A 24,151-nucleotide genomic window follows, 5' to 3' on the forward strand; every position below is an offset into this window, starting at 1 on the left:
GCAACCAAAGAGTTTTTTAAGGGAAAGAAGTGGAATATTATGCAGAGGCCAAGTCAATCACCTGACCTGAATCCGATAAAGCATGCATTTCACTTGCTGAAGACAAAACTGAAGGGAAAATGCCCTAAGAACAAGCAGGAACTGAAGACAGGTGCAGTAGAGGCCTGGCAGAGCATCACCAGGGATGAAACCCAGCATCTGGTGATGTCTATGCGTTCCAGACTTCAGGTTGTAATTGACTGCAAAGAATTTGCAACCAAGTATTAAAAAGTGAAAGTTTGATTTATGATTATTATTCTGTCCCATTACTTTTGGTCCCTTAACAAGTGGGAGGCACATATGCAAACTGTTGTAATTCCTACACCGTTCACCTGATTTTGATGTCAATGCCTTTAAATTAAAGCTGACAGTCTTCAGTTAAAGCACATCTTGTTCGTTTCATTTCAAATTCATTGTTTGTGGAGTATAGAGCCAAAAATGTTAGAATTGTGTCGATGTCCCAATATTTATGGACCTGACTGTATGTAGAACCTCCTGAACCATTGCCACTACCGCCTCCACCGGTGGTTGTTGATGGCAGTCTTGAGTTTCAGAAAAGATTGTTGATTCACGATATGTTCGCCGCTCTCTTCAGTACCTGGTGCACTGGAAAGGTTATGGTTCCGAAGAGAGAATGTGGGTTCCAGCATCAGAGATAAAAGCGGACAGACTCATTCGGGCTTTTCATAGCTCCCATCCGGAGAGGCCTGGTCTTGAGGGTCCAGGGGCCCCTCGTAGAAAGGGGGGTACTGTCACGACTGTGACTGATCCAGACAGGTCTGGGAGGAGAAGGTCGCAGCGACATGCTACTCGCGATAGCTTGTGAGTTTGCTCCGTGGTTCAGGGTATGTCATCTGGGTTTTGCCTTGTGAACCTTTTTGTCCTGATTGGGAGTTTGTAGGCATTCTTCTCAGGTGAGTCCTGTCTGCCACTCCCAGCTACTATATTAGTTTCAGTTTCACTTGCAGTCATTGCCAGATATAGTCCTTACGTCCAGTGCTACTCTGACCTTGGAAGGAGATCGTTTGATGGTGTTGCTGTGGAGCTCTTGTCCGGCGTGGACTGTCGTGTTTGGGATCGCCTTCTCTGCTCGTGACTGGATAAGTCTATCTCTGCTGTTGTTTGTTTGTTGCTGTCTTCCCCTGTTGTTTTCCTAGACGTGAGTGATGGTGACTAGCGCTCCCATTGGCCTTTCCCCAGTCCAGTCTTGTTAGGGCAACTGAGGGTTTAGGCATCCTGCTCGCCGCACGGGTTCACACCCCGTCTAGGGTATCAGGGCAGACAGGTGCCAGCTTAGGGTTAGTCAGGGGTGGCCATTCTATTTCCCATCCGTAGATAAGGGTCCCCCTTCCCCTCCGTCTGGTGCGACACGACTGCTGCTGGGATAGCGGTCGTGACACTCTGTGAGTGCTGATGTTGCTACTTCAGCTCTTGGTGATATGGACACCCTGAATAACACTATGTCGACAGCTCCTGCTAACACTCAGCAAGGAACGAGCAGCTTTGGACTAAACCTCACTGCCTTAGGCCCTATGAGCCAGCAGTTGTTACTGGGCCTGACTGGTGCGGATTTACGTTTTTACCTGGAGATGCAACTCAAAAGAGAAGAGATGCAGCGACAGAAGCAAAGAGAGGATCAGCAGTTCCAGCTTCAGAGAGAAGCGCTGCAACACCAGTGTGCACTAGAACTGGCCGAAGTGAGACAGGCAGAGCGGTCTTCCTCTCCTAACACTCCTGCTGCAGGAGGAATACCTCTACCCTTGGTCGCGAAAGCAAGGTTTCTATTTATGGAGAAAACGGGGACATTGACTTGTATTTACGCTCGTTTGAGAGAGCACTCCGCCAATTTTGCATCCCTGAGGATCAGTGGGCACTCCACCTGACACCTCAGCTGACTGGTAAGGCGCTGGATGCTTTTGCGGAGCTACCCACAGACCAAGACTGCGATTATCAGACTATCAAGGATGCCATAATCACTAAGTTCCAGTTAACCCCCGAGGTTTACCGGCGAAAGTTCTGTACCATACAGAAAGGGTCCACAGACTCTTTCGCGGATGTGGCTAGCCACTTATGCACCACATTCTGCCAACCCTTAAGAAAAATACTTATGCTAACCTTGAGGATTTGATGATCCATGACCAGCTCCTCGCTGTATGCCCTACAGACGTGAGACAGTTTGTGCTGGAGCGCAAGCCCCAGTCTGCTAAAATAGCCTATGAGCTGGCAGACATGTTTGTCGCAACCCGGGTGCCAGACATTCGCAAACCTGTGTTTGTGGACGCTCTCCGGACTATGGTGCCAGACATCCGCAAACCCCTGGTACCTGACAGCCGTAAACCTCCAGTACCCGACAAAGACAGAGCCGTGTCTCAGAACTGGAGAGAAGGCAGGCCCGCTGGCCCTGTAAACAGTGAGACAACTAGGCACTGGTGTGAGCTGTGTCGCAGGCCCGGTCACACCAAGCAAACCTGTTACGCAAGGAAGCCAGCCCAACCACCTAGCCAGGCAGCTAGCACCGTGACGACGCCAAGCCCTAAGGGGGCGCCTCCACACCCACCTCATCTGCTGTATTGCTGGTCGTGGGATCAAATCACCAATCCGTCACTGTGAACGGCCAGATTGTCATCAGATTCCGAGACACCGGTGCAGATGTCACCTTGGTCCATTTACATCTTGTTACAGAAAAGGATATCCTTCCAGGAAAATACCTCACGCTCACTGAAGTTGGGGGCACCCGCACTTATGTTGCCCAAGCCCCCATTGATTGGGGAATGGGATGTCAAAAGTGGGTTGTTGGGGTCCTGGATGATATTCCTGTCGCCAACGTGCTTGGCACGGATTTTGGCACCCTTGTTTGCCGTTACGAGTACCCTGTGGACACGCAGGAGACCCAAGCAGGCCTCTTTGACCAAAACCAGGTACTGTTCAACCCTTTGGGGAAATAGGGAGACATGGACACTTTACCTGCTATTTCTACCATAACTAACGCATCTAGGTGGGAGGTATTAGATTTAAACGTGCAAACAACTGTCATTGCCTATTTCTATTTTCAGGTGCTGTATCAGTGTTCACAATTGTGATATACATCATGCGTTACCTGTCCTGGCCATTACACATGCTATGGCCAACCGCCTGACCTCCAAACTGTCAGAAGGGACCCCCTCGGGTGAAACTGACCTTCAGGCGGATGACAATAGTGCAAGAAATACCTTGTCAGGTAATTTTGATGATTGTGTAACTGCCAGGGGCGGGCTGGGCCGGGGGGCAGGGAGGCAATTGCCCCCCAGGCCGCCTTAAAAATACGGCCGCTGGGCCGTCTTTAACAAATAATAATAATTATTTTTTAATTCCTCAGGGCCGCACCGCCGATCACCACAGGTGGCGCGGCCCTGGATATAATTGCGGCGGGCAGTAGGAGATGAGCGCTTCCATTGTGGAAGCGCTCATCTCCTTATTCATTCAGCTGTGCTGTGGGGCAGAGGAGGGAGAGACGTCTCCCTCCCCTGTTCTTCTGATAGGCCGCAGGCACTAATGCCTGCAGCCTATCAGAGGCCGGCTCAGGCAGCGCGATGACGTCATTATTATCGCGCTGCCTGAGCAGGGCAGCACACAGCAGGGACACAGGCCGGAAGAGGCCTGCATCGCATCTCTGCTGATGGAGGTAAGTATTAGTGTTTTTTTTTTTCTTTGTGGGGGGAGCTGGCACTATGGAGGGAGCTGGCACTATGGAGGGAGCTGGCACTATGGGGGGGCTGGCACTATGGGGGGAAGAGGGCTGGCACAATGGGGGCTGGCACTATGGGAGGGAACTGACACTATGGGGGGTGGCACTATGGAGGGAGCTGGCACTATGGGGGGCTGGCACTATGGGGGAGACGGCACTAAGGGGGGATGGCACTATGGGGGAGCTGGCACTATAGGGGGAAGAGGGCTGGCACTATGGGGGGCTGGCAATATGGGGGGAGCTGTGACTATGGGGGGCTGGCACTATAAGGGACCTGGCACTATGGGGGGAGCTGGCACTATGGGGGGCTGGCACTATGGGGGAGGCTGACACTATGGGGGGGCTGGCACTATGGGGGGTGGCACTATGGGAGGGAGCTGGCACTATGGGGGGCTGGCACTATGGGGGAGGCTGACACTATGGGGGGGCTGGCACTATGGGAGGGAGCTGGCACTATGGGGGGGGCTGGCACTATGGGGAGCTGGCACTATGGGGGAGCTGGCACTATAGGGGAAGAGGGCTGGCACAATGGGGGCTGGCACTATGGGAGGGAGCTGGCACTATGGGGGGCTGGCACTATGGGGGGAGCTGGCACTATGGGAGGGAGCTGGCAATATGGGGGGCTGGCACTATGGGGGGAGCTGGCACTATGGGGGAGCTGGCACTATAGGGGGAAGAGGGCTGGCACTATGGGGGGCTGGCAATATGGGGGGAGCTGTGACTATGGGGGGCTGGCACTATAAGGGACCTGGCACTATGTGGGGAGCTGGCACTATGGGGGGCTGGCACTATGGGGGAGGCTGACACTATGGGGGGGCTGGCACTATGGGGGGGGGTGGCACTATGGGAGGGAGCTGGCACTATGGGGGGGCTGGCACTATGGGGAGCTGGCACTATGGGGGAGCTGGCACTATAGGGGGAAGAGGGCTGGCACAATGGGGGCTGGCACTATGGGAGGGAGCTGGCACTATGGGGGGCTGGCACTATAGGGAGAGCTGGCACTATGGGAGGGAGCTGGCACTATGGGGGGCTGGCACTATGGGGGGAGCTGGCACTATGGGGGAGCTGGCACTATGGGGGGGCTGGCACTATGGGGGGCTGGCACTATGGGGGGAGATGTGACTATGGGGGGCTGGCACTATGGGGGGAGCTGGCACTATGGTGGAGGCTGGCACTATGCGGGGGCTGGCACAATGGGGGGCTGGCACTATGGGGGTGCTGACACTATGGGGGGCTGACACTATGGGGGAGCTGGCACTATGGGGGGAGCTGAAACTATGGGGGGAGCTGAAACTATGGGGGGGAGCTGGAACTATGAAGGGAGCTGGCACTATGGGAGCATTTCTTACTGGCACATTATGGGGGCGCACCATGGGGGAGAGGAGCACTATAGGGGTATCTGGGGGCTCTAAAGGGGCTTTTTTTTTATTATTGGCACATTATGGGGGAACTATAGGGGTGAGAGGCACCATGGGGCATCTGGTGTCACTATAGGGGCATTATTTGGGGGCACTATGGGGAAGTGGGGGCTCTAAATGGGCCTTTTTTATTGGCACATTATGGGGGGCACTATGGCATTTGATGGCACTAAGGGGGCATTTTTTATTGGCACATTATAGGAGGCACTATAGGGGAGAGCGGCACTATGGGGCATTATTTGGGGCACTATGGGAGAGTAGAGCACTATTGGTGCATATAGTGGCACTAAGAAGGGGCATTTTTTACTGGCACATTATGGGGGAGAGGAGCACTTTAGGGACATGTGCTGAGAAAACTAAGAAGGGGCATTTTTTTACTGGCATATTATGGGGGACACTATGAGGAAGGGGGAGAGGAGCACTATGAGGGCATTTACTGGGGCACTATATAGGGGTATTTTATACTTGCATACATTATGGGGACATTAGCTCAACTGCGAGCACTAAGCGGGGGTATTTCATGTACTGTCATATTATAGGGAGATTTATTACTACTAGGGGGTATTATGGGGAGCTTTACTACTACTGGGGGGCTATGACGAACGTGATTACTAGTATGGGCGATATAGGGGCACTATTACTACTAAGTGTGCTCTGGCAGATAATTATTTCTATTGGTGGGATTTTGGGGAGCACTGTTACTTTGGGCGGCACCCTGGCATAGTATCAGGTTAGCACAATTAATTTTGGGGGACATTATCTTTATACTATTAGTGTCTGGGCGCAGTTATTTTTTAGAGCACTGTGTGCCAATAATTGTTGAAGGGGGCACTATCTGTATGGTAGCAGTATTTCCAGGGGGACTGTTTCTGCAGTATAGTATTGGGGGTGGCAGGAAAGGGTGTTCAGAAGATGATGAAAATGTGGGAAACTAATGTCTGTTTGTCAATCTCTGTAGAGACGGGAGATGGCTGAAAAATCATCATGGCGGTCTGGTCTGAATGGAGAAGATGAGGAAAGAGAACGTCTACAACAAAGGTGACATCACTGGATGTAAGAGGTATGTGGCGCTATGTAGGAGAGGAGATGCTCCGGCTTCTCCCCCTGCCATTTGCAGAAGGAGGATTCAGAGCTGGGTGAGGACGGTCAAAGGGGGCAGCAGGCCAAGGGCGGGTGGCAGTTGTTGGGGGAACTACAGGCGTTGAGCAGGATCTGGGGAGGGAGGAGAGCGGAGGAGCTTCCTGGCTGTAGCCTGTTGTTTATTGTATTATGTGAAGCAGGCAGTGCAGCCAGGACAGGCCTCCCCTCTCTGTATGATGTGTAGAGACAGGCCTCAACAATAGAATTTCAGCTGTACAGTGTTTGTTTGGAGTGGCCTATTATATGTAGGAGGGGCTTTTAATAACGGGCGGGGCTAAAAATGGGCCACTTGACTGGATTTGCCCCCCAGAACTAAGGCTGCCAGCCCTCCCCTGGTAACTGCTCTGGCAGACGCTTTCAGTGTCGCCAGTAACCTGGGCTCAGATGGGGTTGCGGGGACAGAACCAACTGTCCCTCTACCCGCATCTGACCCCAGCGTTGAAGGTAACTCTCCGCAGCTGACTTCATACGTCACCGGTCAGCTGGAGGAGACCTGTGTCACTGCATTCGTGAAGGCCTTGAGGAGTGACCCCAGTCTGGAGACGCTTCAGGCTCAAGCCGGCCAGCCTCCAAGCGAGGGCACTCCATATAAAGTCTATTAGGAGAACGACCAACTGTACTGCAAAGCTGTGAAGCCTACAAAAGAGGACGCAGGTGAGAACACGAGACAGCTGGTAGTCCCTAGGAAATTTCGGGCACAGGTACTCAAAGCAGCCCGCAACATTCCACTAGCAGGCGATTTGGGTTTCAGAAAGACCCACAAACGTGTTCAGAACCATTTTTACTTGCCCACGATGGGAAAGGACATAACCAATTACTGCCGGTCATGTACCACTTGCCAGAGGGTTAAGAAGGCTGGGGGTACCCGCAAAGCTCCTTTGCAGCCACTGCCGGTGATCACAGAGCCCATCCAGAGGGTGGCAGTGGATATAATTGGCCCCCTCCCCATTCCTAGCCGTTCTGGCAAGCGCTACATCGTGGAGTATGGACTATCCAGAGGCGGTAGCACCGCAAACAGAGGATGTGGCAGCAACACCACCACCTCCGCAACCGTCACCCAGCATGTCCACCGGTCCCATGGAAGCATTCAGTTGTCCATCCCCCAAACAATAGAGAGAAATAGAAACTACCCACCCGCAATCCCTGGCCCTGAATGCCAGGATTTCCAAATTCCTGGCCTTTGAAATACTGTCATTTCGTCTGGTGGAGACAGAGACTTTTAAAAACCTTATGGCAGTGGCTGTACCACAGTACGTGGTTCCCAGCAGCCACAGATTTTCCAGTCGAACCATCCCTGCCCTGCACAACCAAGTGGCGGACAAAATCAGGCGTGAACACCATCTGTGGCAAGGTCCACATAACTACCGATACGTGGACCAGTAAGCACGGGCAGGGACGTTATATCTCCCTAGCTGCATACTGGGTAAATGCAGTGGCGGCTGGGCCTGAGTCAGATAGAAGTTTGGCGCATGTCCTACCGCTACCGAGGATTGCAGATAATTTCTCGTTGCCTACTGTTGCCTCCTCCTCCAACTCTACTTCCGCCTCTACTGCTTCCTCATCCTGTCAGTAACTTTGGCTTTCCTGCTCACCGCCTCATATGCGACGTACCCACAAGGTGGAAATCCACCTTGCACATGCTGGAGAGACTGTGCGATCAGCAGCAGGCGATAGTGGAGTTTCAGCTGTAGCACGCACAGGTGAGTCGCTCTGCAGAACAGCACCACTTCACCACCAATGAGTGGACCTCCAGGTGGGACGTGTGTGCCATGTTGCGCTGTTTCGAGTACTCCACCAACATGGCCAGTGCCAATGATGCAGTCCTAAGCGTTACCATCCCACTTTGGACGATGATAGAAGAGGTTGTGGCACAGGAGGAAGCGGGATCATTTCCGCAGTTATAAGGCCAGTCATTTACAAGTATCTCGGAGGGTGGGTTCCTTCACCAACAGAGGCCAGGTACACAACTGTCCAGCCAGGACACAGTTCTGCAGGAGGAGGAGGAGGAACAGTCTTTTGCCAGTGTAGGCAGAGGTTGCTGTGTGAAGCAGGGACAAAAATGTTATGACTGTCTGCCATTCCTCTGTATCAGGATATCCTGTGGTCAGTGATGGGGGAGAAAGTCCCAGTATTAGGTAGAAAAATCCACAGCACTCGGAAATATAATGCAACTTTATAATAGGCATTTGTTCCATCCATGTGTAATTTATAGCAAATAAGGCCAACGTTTGAGTCCGTCCTGAACCTTGATCACGGCCAGGAAGGCAGGAGCATGCTGTGTGTCGGATGGCGTTGCAACGCCATCCGATACGCAGCATGCTCCTGCCTTCCTGGCCATGATCAAGGTCTGGGACGGACCAAAACGTTGGCCTTATTTGATAAAAATTACACATGGATGGAATAAATACGTATTATTGAGTTGCATTATATTTCCGAGTGCCATGAATTTTTTTTTTAAATACTGGAGCAGAGACAGGGACACAAAACGCTAGCTAATAGGGCCACAAAAGTCCTTTTATAGGTGTGCTATCGATAGGTGAGACTTACTGAGGGGTGTGATATACTTATAATATACTTTATAACATAGAAAGTATATTATAGTGCATTTGTATTGCGCAGCAGTTGTGTGTGTTTCTGCTGCGATACTGCAGCTATACAGAGGGGAAAACGATTTTGGAACAAATAATTTCAACTGGTGTGATATACCAGTTGCCACCCCAAAAATTATATGGTATGTTATATACTAATACTATGCTTTCTATGCAGTGCATTTTGGGTAGTGCAGCATTTGTTTGCGGTTTTGCTGCATTACCGCAGCTACACAGAGTGACAAACGTTATTGGAACAAATAATTTAAACTGGTGTGATATACCAGTTGCCCCCCCAAAAAAACTGATTGAAGCAGGGGTGTTATATTCCAATAATATACTTTCTACATAGTGCATTTGGGTAGTGCAGCATTTGTTTGCGGTTTTGCTGCGTTACCGCAGCTACACAGAGTGACAAACGCTATTGGAACAAATAATTTCAACTGGTGTGATATACCAGTTGCCCCCGCAAAAAAGTGATTGAGGCAGGGGTTTGATATACCAATATTATACTTTCTATATAGTGCATTTGGGTAGTGCAGCATTTGTTTGCGGTTTTGCTGCATTACCGCAGCTACACAGAGTGACAAACGCTATTGGAACAAATTATTTCTAATGGTGTGATATACTAGTTGCCCCCCCAAAAAACTGATTGAGGCAGGGATGTGATATACCAATGATATATTTTCTATATAGTGCATTTGGGTATTGCAGTATTTGTTTGTGGTTTTGCTGCGTTACCGCAGCTACACAGAGTGACAAACGCTATTGGAACAAATAATTTAAACTGGTGTGATATACCAGTTGCCCCCCCCCCCCCAAAAAAAAGTGATTGAGGCAGGGGTGTGATATACCAATATTATACTTTCTATATAGTGCATTTGGGTAGTGCAGCATTTTTTTGCGGTTTTGCTGCATTACCGCAGCTACACAGAGTGGCAAACACTATTGGAATAAATAATTTCTTATGGTGTGATATACCAGTTGCCCCCCAAAAAACTGATTGAGGCAGGGGTGTGATATACCTATAATATACTTCCTATATAGTGCATTTGGGTAGGGCAGCATTTGTTTGCGGTTTTGCTGCATTACCGCAGCTACACAGAGTGACAAATGCTATTGGAACAAATAATTTCTAATGGTGTGATATACCAGTTGCCCCCCAAAAAAACTGATTTAGGCAGGGGTGTGATATACCTATAATATACTTCCTATATAGTGCATTTGGGTAGGGTAGCATTTGTTTGCGGTTTTGCTGAATTACCGCTGCTACAAAGAGTGACAAATTCTATTGGAACAAATAATTTTTAATGGTGTGATATAGCAGTTTCCCCCAAAAAACTTATTGAGGCAGGGGTGTAATATACCTTCTTCCACAAATACTGCTCTTCTATAGGGACTTTTGTCACAGGGTAATTTTGAAAATGACAGGCAGAAGAAGAGGCAAGCCATTCCACAGGGGTGGTAGAGGTAGGGGCAAGTTGCAGAAGGTGCATGCGATTACGTCAAAGGACGCACCAGAGTAGGTTGAGTGGCTCACTCAGCCTTTCACTTCTGCACCCTCCTCATCCTCTCTATCTGCACCCTCTTCACTGTCTGCTGTGTGCACCCCCAAAGACACCACCATCACCAGCATATCCCCTCCGCTTGAGTTAGAGGATTTATTTCCCCATCCATTCCAAGAACTTACCGATGTGCATTAATTCTTGGCATCGGAACAGGAAGAGAAGGTATCAACGGTCGCCACCCAGCAGTCTGATGAGAGTACCCAGATCAGCCCAAGGAGGGTGGTCCCCGCTGTTGCTGCCTACTCCGAGATCTCTAATGTCAGTGGTGGTGAAGGTGACAAAGATGACGTGTCGATGGACGTCACGTGGGTGCCCACAAGAGAGGAAGAGGAGGGGAGTTCAGAAGGAGAGACGGAGCAGCAGATTGGGAGGAGAAGGAGGAGAAGCAGGCAGAACTTACAGTGCACAGGAGGCAAAGAGCAGACTGCTAATGTATCTGGAACGAGCCATACACCATGCACGGGCACATCTGGCGCTCCCAGGACACTGGCACATGGCTCCGCAGTTTGGGCTTTTTTTAACGTGTCCGCTGCTGACAATCGTGTTGCCATCTGCAGCCTGCGCTGTCAACGCATAAGTCGCGGTAAGCCCAACACTCACCTAGGGACGACGGCCTTACGAAGGCACCTGGTCTCCCATATCCGAGCCCAGTGGGAGCAACACCGTCAGAACCCACAAAGACACACTCCTGGTGCTCCACGTCCTACCTCTTCTCCTTCTCCTCTCTCCTCCCATTTGTCGTTCACTCCACCTTTCACTGTGCCGTTGTCGCGTTCATCTGGCAAAAGGCAGGCTTCCATGGCCCAAATGTTCGAGCTTAAAAAAATCATGACGCCGGATAACCCTCTTGGCCGACGACTGACTGCTGGCTTATCGGAACTGCTAGCCAGCCAACTATAGCCATATTAGCTGGTGGACTCAGAGGCTTTTAGAAAATTTGTGGCCATTGACACACCGCAATAGAAGGTCCCCCATAAGGGCATCCCAGAGCTATATGGCCACGTTCAGCAGCAAGTGAATGTATCTATGGCACACAGTGTCGGTGCCAAGATACATCTGACCACAGACACGTGATCTAGCAAACACGGGCAGAGAAGGTACAAAACTTTTACTGCCCACTGGGTGAACCTTCTGACGTCTGTCAAGCATACAACCCGTGGCACCCGTGTGGATTTGGTGATATCGCCACAGATTGCATGCAGGCCTGCCTCTTTTTCTCCTCCTCCAACTCCATCCTCCGTGCCAGGTGAGACGTTGCCATGCTGTGCTGCGGCTGTTGTGAATGGAAGCCAAGAGCCACACCGATCCTGCACTCCTTCTAGCTTTGCGGTCACAAGCCGATCAGCGGCTAACCCCGCCATATTTGACAGTAGGTAAAGTGGTGTGCGATAACAATGCCAATCTGCTGAATGTGCTGAAACAGGGCAAAATGACACACGTGCCATGCATGGCACACTTCCTGAACTTAGTCGTGCAGCGATTTGTTGCCAAATACCCTGTGGTCCAGGACATCTTGCTGCAGGCCAGGAAAATCTCTGACCATTTTAGAAGATCTCACACGGCAATGGCTCGCCTTGCTGATGTTCTGCGGCAACACCACCTGCCCGTCAGACTTCTGATTTGTGACTGCCCAAAGCGCTGGAAATCCACCTTGTATATCTTGATAGGCTGCTCCAGCAGAAACGTGCAGTTAACAACTACCTGTACGAATTCTGCTGCAGGACAGGTTCTGGGGAGCTTGGATCTTTTTTACCACGCCAGTGACTGCTCATGCGCGATGCATGCAGACTTCTGCGGCTATTTGATGAGATCACCAAACTGGTCAGTCGCAGCTGACCATTCAGCACACACCTCCGTTCATACGATATTCCCCTTTCCAATGCACAGGCAGCTACTGCAAGCACCAGTCTGCCGAACTGCAAACTACACGAACTCTGGAAACCGCGGAACAGGAAAAGAATACAATCGGCTTACACTCCTGGCAATCAGCATACAATCCAATTTCCACAATAACGAGACGACACTTCGCTTGAGGGTTAAGCAGAACACTTTAATGGGTTATTTTTCAGCCTTTTATGCAGGTCTCCTAGCAAGGGACACTCCCCCTGGGGCCCTTGTAAAATTATACACAAAATCCTATTCCCGCATTGTCTGAGACGCAATCCACAAAATACAATTACCAAACGTAATGGGCTAACTTAATCACTCACAGACAGAAAACACACATTTTTCCCCAAACACAGAAAACACCCCAAAACCCCACATATCCCCATAATGTATATATCCATGGATAGCTCTGATCTGGGTGAACCACATGTCCAAAAATCACCCAGATCCGAGCAGGGGTTCCCGAATTCCATGGAAGTCACATTTGGCCGGCCGCAAGCATGGCTTTCCTGCCCAAAACAGTTCCACAGATTTAAGCTGTGCGGCCGGTCTGTCTTCTCCTTCAAAGTTAGCATGGGCCATAATCCTGGGGCAGGAGGCAGGAAAACAGCCCCCTCCAAAACACCGTGGCGAAGTGGCTTTCCCCACAGGGCGCCATGAGTGACATCGTACCTTACGCCTTCTTTATGGAGCGTGCATTGCATCGTGTCTTTGATCAAGCCGTCGAGGAGCAGGAGCAGGAAGATGAGGAAGTCACAATGCTGGATAAATTCCCAGGGGGGCTACTCCATCTGAGACAAGTCAACAGGAGTCTGAAGAGGAGTCAGAGGAGGATGGTGCAAGAAGAGCATGCTTTAAACTTTTCTGGGATCCCTGGTGTTTTCCATTGCTGGGGGGAGGAGACCGAGGACGACATTATCCTGGGCGATGAGCAGGAGCCAGGCGACTCCACCGCTTCCAGTTTAGTGCAAATGAGGGCCTTCATGCTCCAGTGTTTGAAGAAGGACCCTGTATAAAAAGCATAAAGGGCAAGGACCAGTACTGGGTGGCAATGTACTAAGACCCCCAGTACAAACACAAAATGGCAGACATGTTACCAACATCACAGAGGGCTTTCAGAATGAGGAACTTCCAGGCCTTGCTTCGACAAATGCTGCATTCTGCTTTTGCGGGCGCTGGCAGAGGAATTTCCACTCACAGAGAAACAGTTGCAGGTACCAATCCATCAGCGCATTAAAGAAGAGGGCGGTTTGAAGACGGGTTGGTCACTTCGGATATGAGATCATTCTTGCAACCAACCATCGACACCCGCCCTCCGGATCCAGCCTCAGGGAGCGCCTAGACCAACAGGTGTCTGACTACATCGGGTTAACGGCCGATGTGGACGCTCTGAGAAGCGAGGAACCCCTGAACTACTGGGTGTGCAGGCTTGACCTGTGGCCAGAGCTGGCACAATTTGCCATGGAACTCTTGACTTGTCCCTTGTCCAGCGCAGCAGGGGGGATCGTGACCGATAAGCGCTCTCGCCTAGCTCACGACAGTGTGGACTACCTCACATTTCTAAAAATGAATTAGGCATGGAATTCAAAACATCTGACGAGTCGATGACCACGTTTAATTGAATTTCCTCATGACAGCCCACAAATATACGCCACCACCGAGAACAAATAATGGTCTCTATCTTAGGTAAATACAGCGGCATAAAAGGCCTTTTCTGTCTGGTGAATGCCTAATGTTTTTGGCCTCGGAGGAATTCAACGACCATGTGTTTTAACTATTATCATTAGGGGTTTTTTCAAGAGGGGGGATTTCGTTATCCAAATTTTTAATCCAATTTTATATTTTTAGTTCTTTTGAACATATGTATTTGACCTGTATTTGTACTGGCCTTAAGTAAAATTTATATCCATTGACCGTCTAATAGACCTCCAGCCACATAATCACTTGATCTTTTCTGTATGGTGAATGCATAATTTTTGGAGCCTGTAATACACTGGCCTGCAGAAAAATTGATATCCAATGACCGTGTAATCTACCTCCAGCCACATATTTACTTGTTCTTTTCATGTACGGTGAATGCATAATTTTTGGCGCCTATAGTCCACTGGCCTGCTGTAAAATTGATATCCAATGACCGTGTAATCTACCTCCAGCCACATACATACTTGTTCTTTTCTGTCCGCTGAATGCATAATTTTTGTGGCCTGTAGTCCACTTGCCTGCTGTAAAATTGATATCCAATGACCATGTAATCTACCTCCAGCCACATACTTGCTTGTTCTTTTCCGGAACAGTGAATGAATAATTGTTGGGGCCTCGGAGTAATTCAACACCAGTGACGACCACATGTTATCGAATTTCAAGTATTAGGGTTTTTTTTCAAGAGGGGAGATTTTGTTAGTCGTGTTTTTAATCCATTTTTATATTTTTAGTTCTGTTAAACATATGTATTTGACCTGTATTTGTCCTGGCCTGCAGTAAAATTGATATCCATTGACCATGTAATATACCTCCAGCCACATAATCACTTGATCTTTTCTGTCCGGTGAATGCCTAATGTTTGAGGCCTGTAGTCCAGTGGCCTACAGTAAAATTTTATCCATTGACAGCATAATGTACTTTGAGCCACATAATCAGAATTTCTTTTATGTCAGGTGAATGCCTCATTTTTAAGGCCTGTACTCCCGTGGCCTAAAATAACATTTTTCTAGGCTTCGACACGGCACATTTCAGATAATTTCCCTTTATGACGCATAATGTCCCCTGATTAAGATACATATTTTTTGTTGGAATTTTTGTTATTGATCCCCCTCTAGTATGTCACTGTCCATGTTGTGGGACTATTTGTGCACTTCTACTATGTATTTGGTGGCTGCAAATATGACCTGAAGGTTTTTCAGGTTCGCCTGCCCATAAAGTGAATGGTGCCCGCCGCGAACTTGCGGTTTGTGAACATTTGATCGCGTTCGCACGATCACGTTTACAAACCTTCCTGGCTGATGTTCGTCCATCACTACTCATCAGAATGGGCTCTGTGAAAGGCCTTCACCAGACGATTAGCATTAACATCAGCCGCTGTAACCCACATCCTCTCCTCTGTTCTGTAACCCTTCCAGTGGACGAGATACTGGAGGGATCTACGGAGAACTTGGGAGTCCACAATCCTGCTGATTTGAAATTCTAAATTACCGTCCACCATGACAGGAGCGGGAGGCAAGGTTCGATACGTTTCTTCAACAACAACTTTTGAAATATGTTATGAATTTTCAAAGTTGAAGACGGAAGGCTACAGGGTTAACAATGATAGTGATCTTATATGGACCAATAAATCTTGGGCCCAACTTCCAAGAAGGTACCTTAAGCTTAATGTTTCTTGTGGACAGCCACACAGAATCACCCACTCTCAGGTCCGGACCATTCATATGTCTCCTGTCAGCCACATGCTTTTACCTGTTGCCCATCTTTTTCAGGTTATTTTGAATTTTCTGCCAAATCGAAGACAATGAAGAGGAAAATCGTTCCTCCTCAGGAATACCGGAGGTTTGAGAACCAGAAAATGTGCAAAACTGCAGATGGAATCCATATGCCCTAAAAAACAGCGACTTAACCTGTCTGCGGTTATTAAAGGCAAACTCAGCTAATGACAAGAATGAAGACCACTCTTCCTGGTTCTCCAAAACAAAACATCTCAAGTAAGTCTCCAGATTCTGATTGGTGTGCTCCGTCTGTCCGTTCGACTGAGGATGAAAAGCCAAAAAAAGGACAATTGTACCCCCAGTCGAGTACAGAACACTTTCCAGAATCTGGAATAAACTGAGTCCCCTGATCAGACACCACATCAGAGGGAATGCCATGTAGTTTTACGATGTTATTGACAAACACCTGTACAAGAGTTTTGGCATTAGGTAGAGCATGCAATGCTATAAAATGTGCCATTTTGCTAAACCGATCAACTACCACCAGGATCACAATTTTTCCCAAAGAATTCGGTAAATCCGTGATAAAGTCCATGGACAAATGTGTCCAAGGTCTGGACGGGATGGGTAACGGAAGAAAAGAATCAGAAGGCCGAGTATGTGTCACCTTAGCACGAGCACAGGTACAACAGGCTGACACATAGTCCTAAAAACACTTAAGCAGCCCCGGCAACAAAATCTGTGATGAAATCAACAGTGGATCTACTCCCAGGGTGTCCAGCCAAGACAGTATAGTGATGTTCCTCAAATACCTTATGACGTAAGTCTGAAGGAACAAACAATTTCCCTGGAGGACAAGAGTCCGGTGCATCCTCTTGGGCCTCCAACACTTTAGCCTCAAGATCAGGATATAGGGCAGATATGACTACCCCTTGAGACAAAATAGGACTAGGATCTTTATAATCACCCCCTTCCACAGGAAAGCTGCGCGACAAATCACCCGCCGTGAAGTTCTTAACCCAAGACCGGTAGGTGACAATGAAGTTAAATCTGGTGAAAAACAGTGATCATCTGGCCTGCCTTGGATTCAGTCGTTTTGCTGACTCAATGTAAGCCAGATTTTTGTGATCAGTAATTACCATAATAGGATGAATTACTCCTTCCAACCAATGGCACCATTCTTCAAAAGTCAACTTAATGGCCAGCAATTCCCTATTACCCACGTCATAATTTATTTCAGCAGTCAAGAGTTTTTTTTTATAAAAAAGCACACGAGCGCTATTTACTAGTTGAAGGACCTTGCAACAAAACTGTTCCCACCCCTACCTTGGATGTGTCAACCTCTATGTAACAATGGCAGTTGGCAGCTGCCAGCATGCAGCGCATCCTGCTATGTACCTCAGTCGAACTGCACACAGGGCTCCTCCTCTCCGCTGCAGGCGGCGACAGCTTCAGTTGCACCTTGTAGGAGCCATACGCGTCCTGTTTCTTTAAGGGCTCGTGCACGCCCCTGATTCCGCCTTCTCTCCATTCCCGACCAGGCACCACCTTTATTAGGGTGCTTCCCCCTTCCTGTGATGCTTGAGCAATATTGTAGTTTTCTACAACGAAGGTTCCAGCCTGTTGTTCCTGTGTTGTTATCCTGCTTCCGACCTTAGCCTGTATCCTGAGCTCGTCTCTGCCTGGTCCTCCTGTACCTCGCTGCTCAAAAGTGTATGATTCAGATTGTCGACCACGCCTCTGTCTGCTGTTCAGCTTGCTACACCTGCTGCACCTGAGCTATTCAAATATCTAACAGCTCCAGCTCTGCATAATCACCAACTCAGCTCTGCTTCAACTGACTTTGCTGCTGCGCTTCTTCCATCCAGCACAGCTCGCTTCACCTGTCTGTATTCCCAGTGCTTGCACTGAGGCATTCTGGCCTGCTAGGCCAGCTGCCACTTAACCGGGACCATGCTTGCGGTAGTGACCTGGCGTCTCCCCTGCAGCTAAGACCAGGTTCCGCATTCTGGAGCGGGATAAAGGGTGAAGACCAGGGGAACACTTAGATTCCGCTCCCAAGTTTGTCCCAAAGCCAAACCGGTAAGTGGCACAGCAGGTCCACTCCCGTTGGAGCTTTACACTCTACAATGAATGGCTGAGACACGTCCGGTTGCACCAGAATAGGGTCTGAAGCAAAACATTCCTTCACAGCAGAAAAGGCTTGTAATGCCGCCTCAGACCAAACAGAGAAATTGACCCCCTTCCTAGTCATGTCTGTTAAAGGTTTAACCACAGTTGAATAGTTCAAGATGAATATACGGTAGTATTTGGCGAATCTTAAAAACTGCATAAGCGCTTTCAATCCCAGTCCAACACCACACAAACTTTCTCGAGATCCATACGAAAACCTGAGGATGAGAGCAAGTAAGCCAGGAATTGCACTTCCTGAACAGGAAAAACACATTTTTCCATCTTTACATACAATTTATTCTCTCTTAGGATCTGTAACACCTGTCTCACATGATCCTTATGAGTCTCTATGTTTGGAGAATAAATTAGTATGTCATCCAGATATACAACAACAAATCTCCCCACCAGATGATGAAAAATGTCATTAATAAAGTGTTGAAAAACCGCTGGAGCGTTGTTTAACCCAAAGGGCATGACCAGGCTTTCAAAATGACCCTCAGGGGTATTAAATGCGGCCTTCCACTTATTCCCCCCTAAGATACAATTTAGAGAACACCTTGGCACCAACAATCTGACTAAACAAATCCAGAATCAAAGGAAGGGGATAAGGATCGCGGACAGAAATACGGTTGAGCTCACAGAAGTCCAAATGTTCTAAGGGTACCATCTTTTTTTTTTTTACAAAGAAAAACCCAGCAGCCACTGGGGATTTGGATGGTCTGATATGACCCTTCGTCAAGCTCTTGGTGATATACTCTCGCATAGCCTTTCTTTCGGGCTCTGAAAGAATATACACCGAGATTTGAGCAGTTTAGCTCCAGGAATAAGATTGACGGGACAATTATACTCCCGATGCGGAGGTAACTCCTGGTTACCACTCTCAGAAAACACATCAGAAAATTTGGAAATGAACGAGGGAACAGTTTTAGTGGTGACCACAGAAAAAGATGCATTAAGACAGTCCATGCAAAAATCACTCCAATCGAGAATCTGTCTCGCTTGCCAGTAGATGGTAGAGTTATGTCTGCTTAACCATGGTAAGCCCAAAACCATCAGAGCAGGAAGACCCTCCAAGACATAACACGAGATAGCTTCCTGATGGAAATCACCCACTCTTAAATGGATGTCATTTACCACCTGTGAGAGGCATTTTTGGGTAAGAGGTGCAGAATCAATTGCAAAGAAAGAAATGCTTTTCTCTATTGCACTAGTAGTCAACCCATGAATACGACCAAATTGTCCATCAATCAGGTTAACCCCAGCCCCACTATCAATAAATACCTTGATTTCCACAGTTTTGGACTCTAGCGCCACCTCAGCAGACAGTAGAAATCGGGTATTACCAGTAAATAACAAAAGTAAGTTTTCTTGCTTCCCACCCACACCACCAATAGTAATTTGGGGATTAAGCTTTTTTTTTTGTTTACACCTTAACGCTGAATGTACAGACAAATATTCACAAAATGTCCCTTCTTTTCACAACAAAAACAGACTCCCTTCATATGACCAGAGCTCTTACCAGCAGTCCCAGAAGTAACTCCTCCAACTGCATAGGCTCCTCACAAGGCGTAACCACAGGTGTCTCTTTACCATAAGTGTCAAATGAAGCCTCCACTTTATTTGACAGTACATCCTGAGGGTGAGGACCCTTGGATCTCCCCCTCTGGCGTCTATCCAGATGTACAACAGGGGACATAGCAGCTTCCAGTGACTCAGCTTTTTCATAAATGGCCAACACATCCTGCAGCCTCTCAGATAGACCCTGACAGAACTGGCTACGGAGAGCAGGATCATTCCCCTCCTTATCCGTAGCCCATCTCCTAAATTCAGAGCAATAGATTTCCGCGGAGCGTTCTCCCTGCCCTAAACCACGTAACGGTCTCAGCTTGAGAGATCTGATCCGGGTCATCATAAATAAGGCCCAAGGCTCTAAAAAATTCATCTTTCTGACTGGAGGGATGGTGATCTGGTCAGCAGAGAAAAAGCCCAAGACTGTGCATCATCCTTAAGCAAAGAAATGATCATACCCACATGTTGACACTCATCACCAGAAGAGTATGGACGCAGCTTAGCCCCTTAAGGACACATGACGTACCGGTACGGCATGTTTCCCGAGTCCTTAAGGACACATGACGTACCGGTACGTCATGGCTTTAAATTGCGATGCCGGCGCCGCGGGGGTTAAACGGAACGGGATGCCGGCTGAAATCATTCAGCCAGCATCCTGTAACAGTGCCAGGGGGGGTCATTTGACACCCCCGTATCGGCGATCGCAGAAAACCGCAGGTCAATTCAGACCTGCGGTTTGCTGCGTTTCCGGTCCATTCGGGTCTCCGGTGACCCGATGAACCGGAAAAAGACTGCGATCAGTGGCGTGATTATACACCACCAATCGCAGTCCGAAGATTTGAAGAGGCGGTGCTGGCCCTGGTGCTGAACGCTGTTGTCCAGGGTGCTGATTGGTGCAGGGGAGAGAGGCGCAAGATTCAAACTTCCTGCGTTCCTCTCTCCCCTCCTCTTCCTGTTCTGCATGAGCACCCTGCAGCACCGTCCAGCACCAGCTCCTGAGTCCCCCTAATCGTAATCCATCACCCTCCTGCACCCATCACCCTCCAGGTAGGTTAGGGTCAGTGAGGGAGAGGCACCTTTAGGCAGGGATAGAAGGGAAAAGTTAGGAAAAAAAAAAAAAAGCACATTTATTCTAAACTTTTTTGTTTCAGCTTTCAGATCACAGACCCCCCCTGCCACTTGCCCCCCATTGCATCCCCACCACCACCAGCGTTGTACCGCTGATCAGAAAGTTTGAACTTTTTTTTTTTTTTTCCTAACACTTGCCCATTTTTTTTGCCTGGACTTTTTAGTACGCGAACACCAGTGCCCCCACACACACGCACATAGAATAAAGGTTTTACATACACGCGCATACACACGCACACACACACACCCACGGGCCCGCCGGATGTTCTCGGTGGAGGAGGCATACGCCCAGATTGCCTCCGACTCCGAGAGCCCCAGTGAGGATGAGGATGACCCCACGTTCTTTTTGTCATCCGCATCCTCCTCATCATCATCTGATGACAATGAGCCCCCAAGGCGGCGGAGACGCCGCCAGGCGGAGCCAGGGGCCCCACATGCTAGGGATCCTGTGGCTCACCCTAGTACGAGCCGCCCTGGGGTACGTACTGGTTTCCCGGCCCACCAAATAAGCCCACCGGAGTCCCCTGCCGATGAACTTAGCTGGTGTCCCCCAGTGGACTTTGAGCCAGAGATTCCGGATTTTGCTGGCAATCCAGGAATCCAGATTCCCACAGTGGGGTTTACTGAAATTGACTTTTTTAGTTTTTTTTCAGTAACCCACTGGTGAATCTGATGGTGGAGCAGACGAATCTGTACGCCCAACAGTTCGTCGCTCAAAACACGGGCTCATTTTTGGCTAGACCTGGTGGCTGGACGTCGGTCAGTGCAGCCGAGATGAGGACATTTTGGGGCCTCGTGCTGCATATGGGTCTAGTGCAAAAACCCAGTGTCAGGCAATACTGGAGTGGGGACATCCTATACCAGACCCCACTGTACAGTACGGCCATGACACGCTCCCGGTTTGAGGCCATCCGAAAATGTTTGTATTATTCCGATAATGCAGCATGTCCCCCCCGAGGTGATCCTGCCTATGACCGGCTGTATAAGATACGGCCGGTCATCGATCACTTTGGGGCCACATTTCAGCAGGTCTACGTACCTGGAAGGGAGGTCGCGGTTGATGAGTCTCTCGTTGCGTTCAAGGGGAGACTCAGTTTCCGCCAATACATTCCCACAAAGCGGGCGAGGTATGGCGTGAAGCTATACAAAATTTGTCAGAGTACCTCAGGGTACACTTACAAATTTCGTGTGTACGAGGGGCGAGATTCCCGGATTCAACCCCCAGAATGTCCCCCCACTCTGGGTGTTACCGGGAAACTCGTGTGGGACCTTATGTACCCACTGCTGGATAAGGGTTACCACTTGTACGTGGACAACTTTTATACCAGCATTCCCTTGTTCAGGTCCCTTGCCGCCAGATCCACGTTCGCTTGTGGGACCGTGTGGAAAAATCAACGCGGCCTCCCTGCCCACCCCCTCCAGGTACCTATCCCCAGGGGGGAGACCCGTGCCCTTACCAGTGGAAGCCTGTTGCTGGTCAGGTATAAGGACAAGAGGGATGTCCTTATGCTGTCCACAATCCACGGTAACAGCACCACCCCCGTCTCTGTGCGAGGTACCGCGGCAACGGTCCTCAAGCCCGATTGTATCGTCGTCTACAATCGGTATATGGGAGGAGTTGATCTCTCTGATCAAGTCCTCAAGCCATATAACGCCATGCGCAAAACCCGGGCATGGTACAAAAAAGTTGCGGTCTACTTGGTACAGGTTGCCATGTACAACTCTTTTGTACTATCCCGAAGCGCTGGCAGCACAGGGACATTCCTCCAATTCTAAGAGGCAGTCCTCAAAGACCTGATCTTTTCGGACCGGGAAAGAGCAGGCTGGAGTACCTTGGGAATTGGAGGCGCCTGGATCGTCCCTGGCCAACATTTTCCAGCTGTGGTCCCCCTTAATGGAAAGAAGGGACAAACCCAAAAAAGATACAGAGTGTGTCACAAGAGGGGGATACGGAAGGACACCACTACTCAATGTGACACTTGCCCCGATCATCCGGGCCTCTGCGTTATCGATTGCTTCAGGGAGTATCACACTTCCATGGAGTACTACATTTTTATAATCTCCAACAGTCCCCTAGAGAACATAAAAAACTATGTCTCTCAGACACAGAAACAATTTTTTTTCCCAAAAAATATTAGTTTTAGTGCAGGCATCCTCAAACTGCGGCCCTCCAGATGTTGTAAAACTATAACTTCCAGCATGCCCAGACAACCTACAGCCATCAGCAGGGCATGGTGAGAATTGTAGTTTTACAACATCTGGAGGGCCGCAGTTTTAGGATGCCTGCTTAGTGTCTCCAAAGTCCAAAGTCTGAGAGCCATACATATTGGGCATCGTCGCGTCCGTAAAAATCGTCTCTATAAAAATAACATTTAACCCAACCCCCCCGGATAAACAGCGTTAAAAAAAAAAAAAACGTGTAAAAAAAAGCCTTTTTTTGTCACCTAACATCAGAAAAAGTGTAATAGCGAGCGAACAAAATGTCATATGCACCCCCAATTAGTGCCAATAAAACCGCCATCTCATCCCGCAAAAAATGAGCCCCTACATTAGATAGTCGCCCAACTAAAAAAAAAAAAATTTTTGCTCCCAGGCTATGGAGATACTAAAATAATTTTTTGGGGTTCCTAAAATTATAACTTCTAAAATGTAGACATATTAGGTATCGACGCGTTCGTAAGAATCTGCCCTATAAAAATAACATTTGACCAAACCCCTCGGATGAACAGCGTTAAAAATATAAAATAAAAACGGTGCCAAAACACCAATTTTTGGGCAAAATATCCATTTGAATCCTTTTTTTCCGGTAATAAAGCAAGGGTTAACAGCCAAACAAAACTCAATATTTATGGCGCTGATTCTGTAGTTTGCAGAAACACCCCATTTGTGGTCGTAAATGGCTATATAGCCACACGGCAGGGCGTAGAACAAAGGGAACTCCATATGGTTTCTGGAAGGCAGATTTTGATGGACAGTTTTTTTTTACACCATGTCCCATTAGAAGCCCCCCCCCCCCCTGATGTAGCCTAGACTAGAAACTCCAAAAAAGTGACCCCATCTAAGAAACTACACCCCTCAAGGTATTCAAAAGTTACTTTACAAACTTTGTTAACCCTTTAGGTGTTCCACAAAACTAAATAGCGAATGTAGAAACACTTTTAGAATTAAATTTTTTTGTTACCATGCCTCAAAAAGGTGTAATATAGAGCAACCAAAAATCATATTTACCCCTAAAATAGTCCCAAAACAACAACCACCTTATCCCGTAGTTTCCTAGATGGGGTCACTTTTATGGAGTTTCTACTCTAGGGGTGCATCAGGGGGCTTGAAAGGGTACATGGTGTAAATAAACCAGTCCAGCAAAATCTGCCTTCCAAAAACCATATGGCGTTCCGCTTCTTCTATGTCCTGCCGTTTAGCCAAATAGTAGTTTACGACCACATTTGGGGTGTTTCTGAAAACTAAAGAATCAGGGCAACCCATTTTGAGTTTTGTTGGGCTG

The sequence above is a fragment of the Bufo bufo genome, chromosome 1 (assembly GCF_905171765.1).
Source record: "Bufo bufo chromosome 1, aBufBuf1.1, whole genome shotgun sequence".
Lineage (NCBI taxonomy): Eukaryota > Metazoa > Chordata > Amphibia > Anura > Bufonidae > Bufo > Bufo bufo.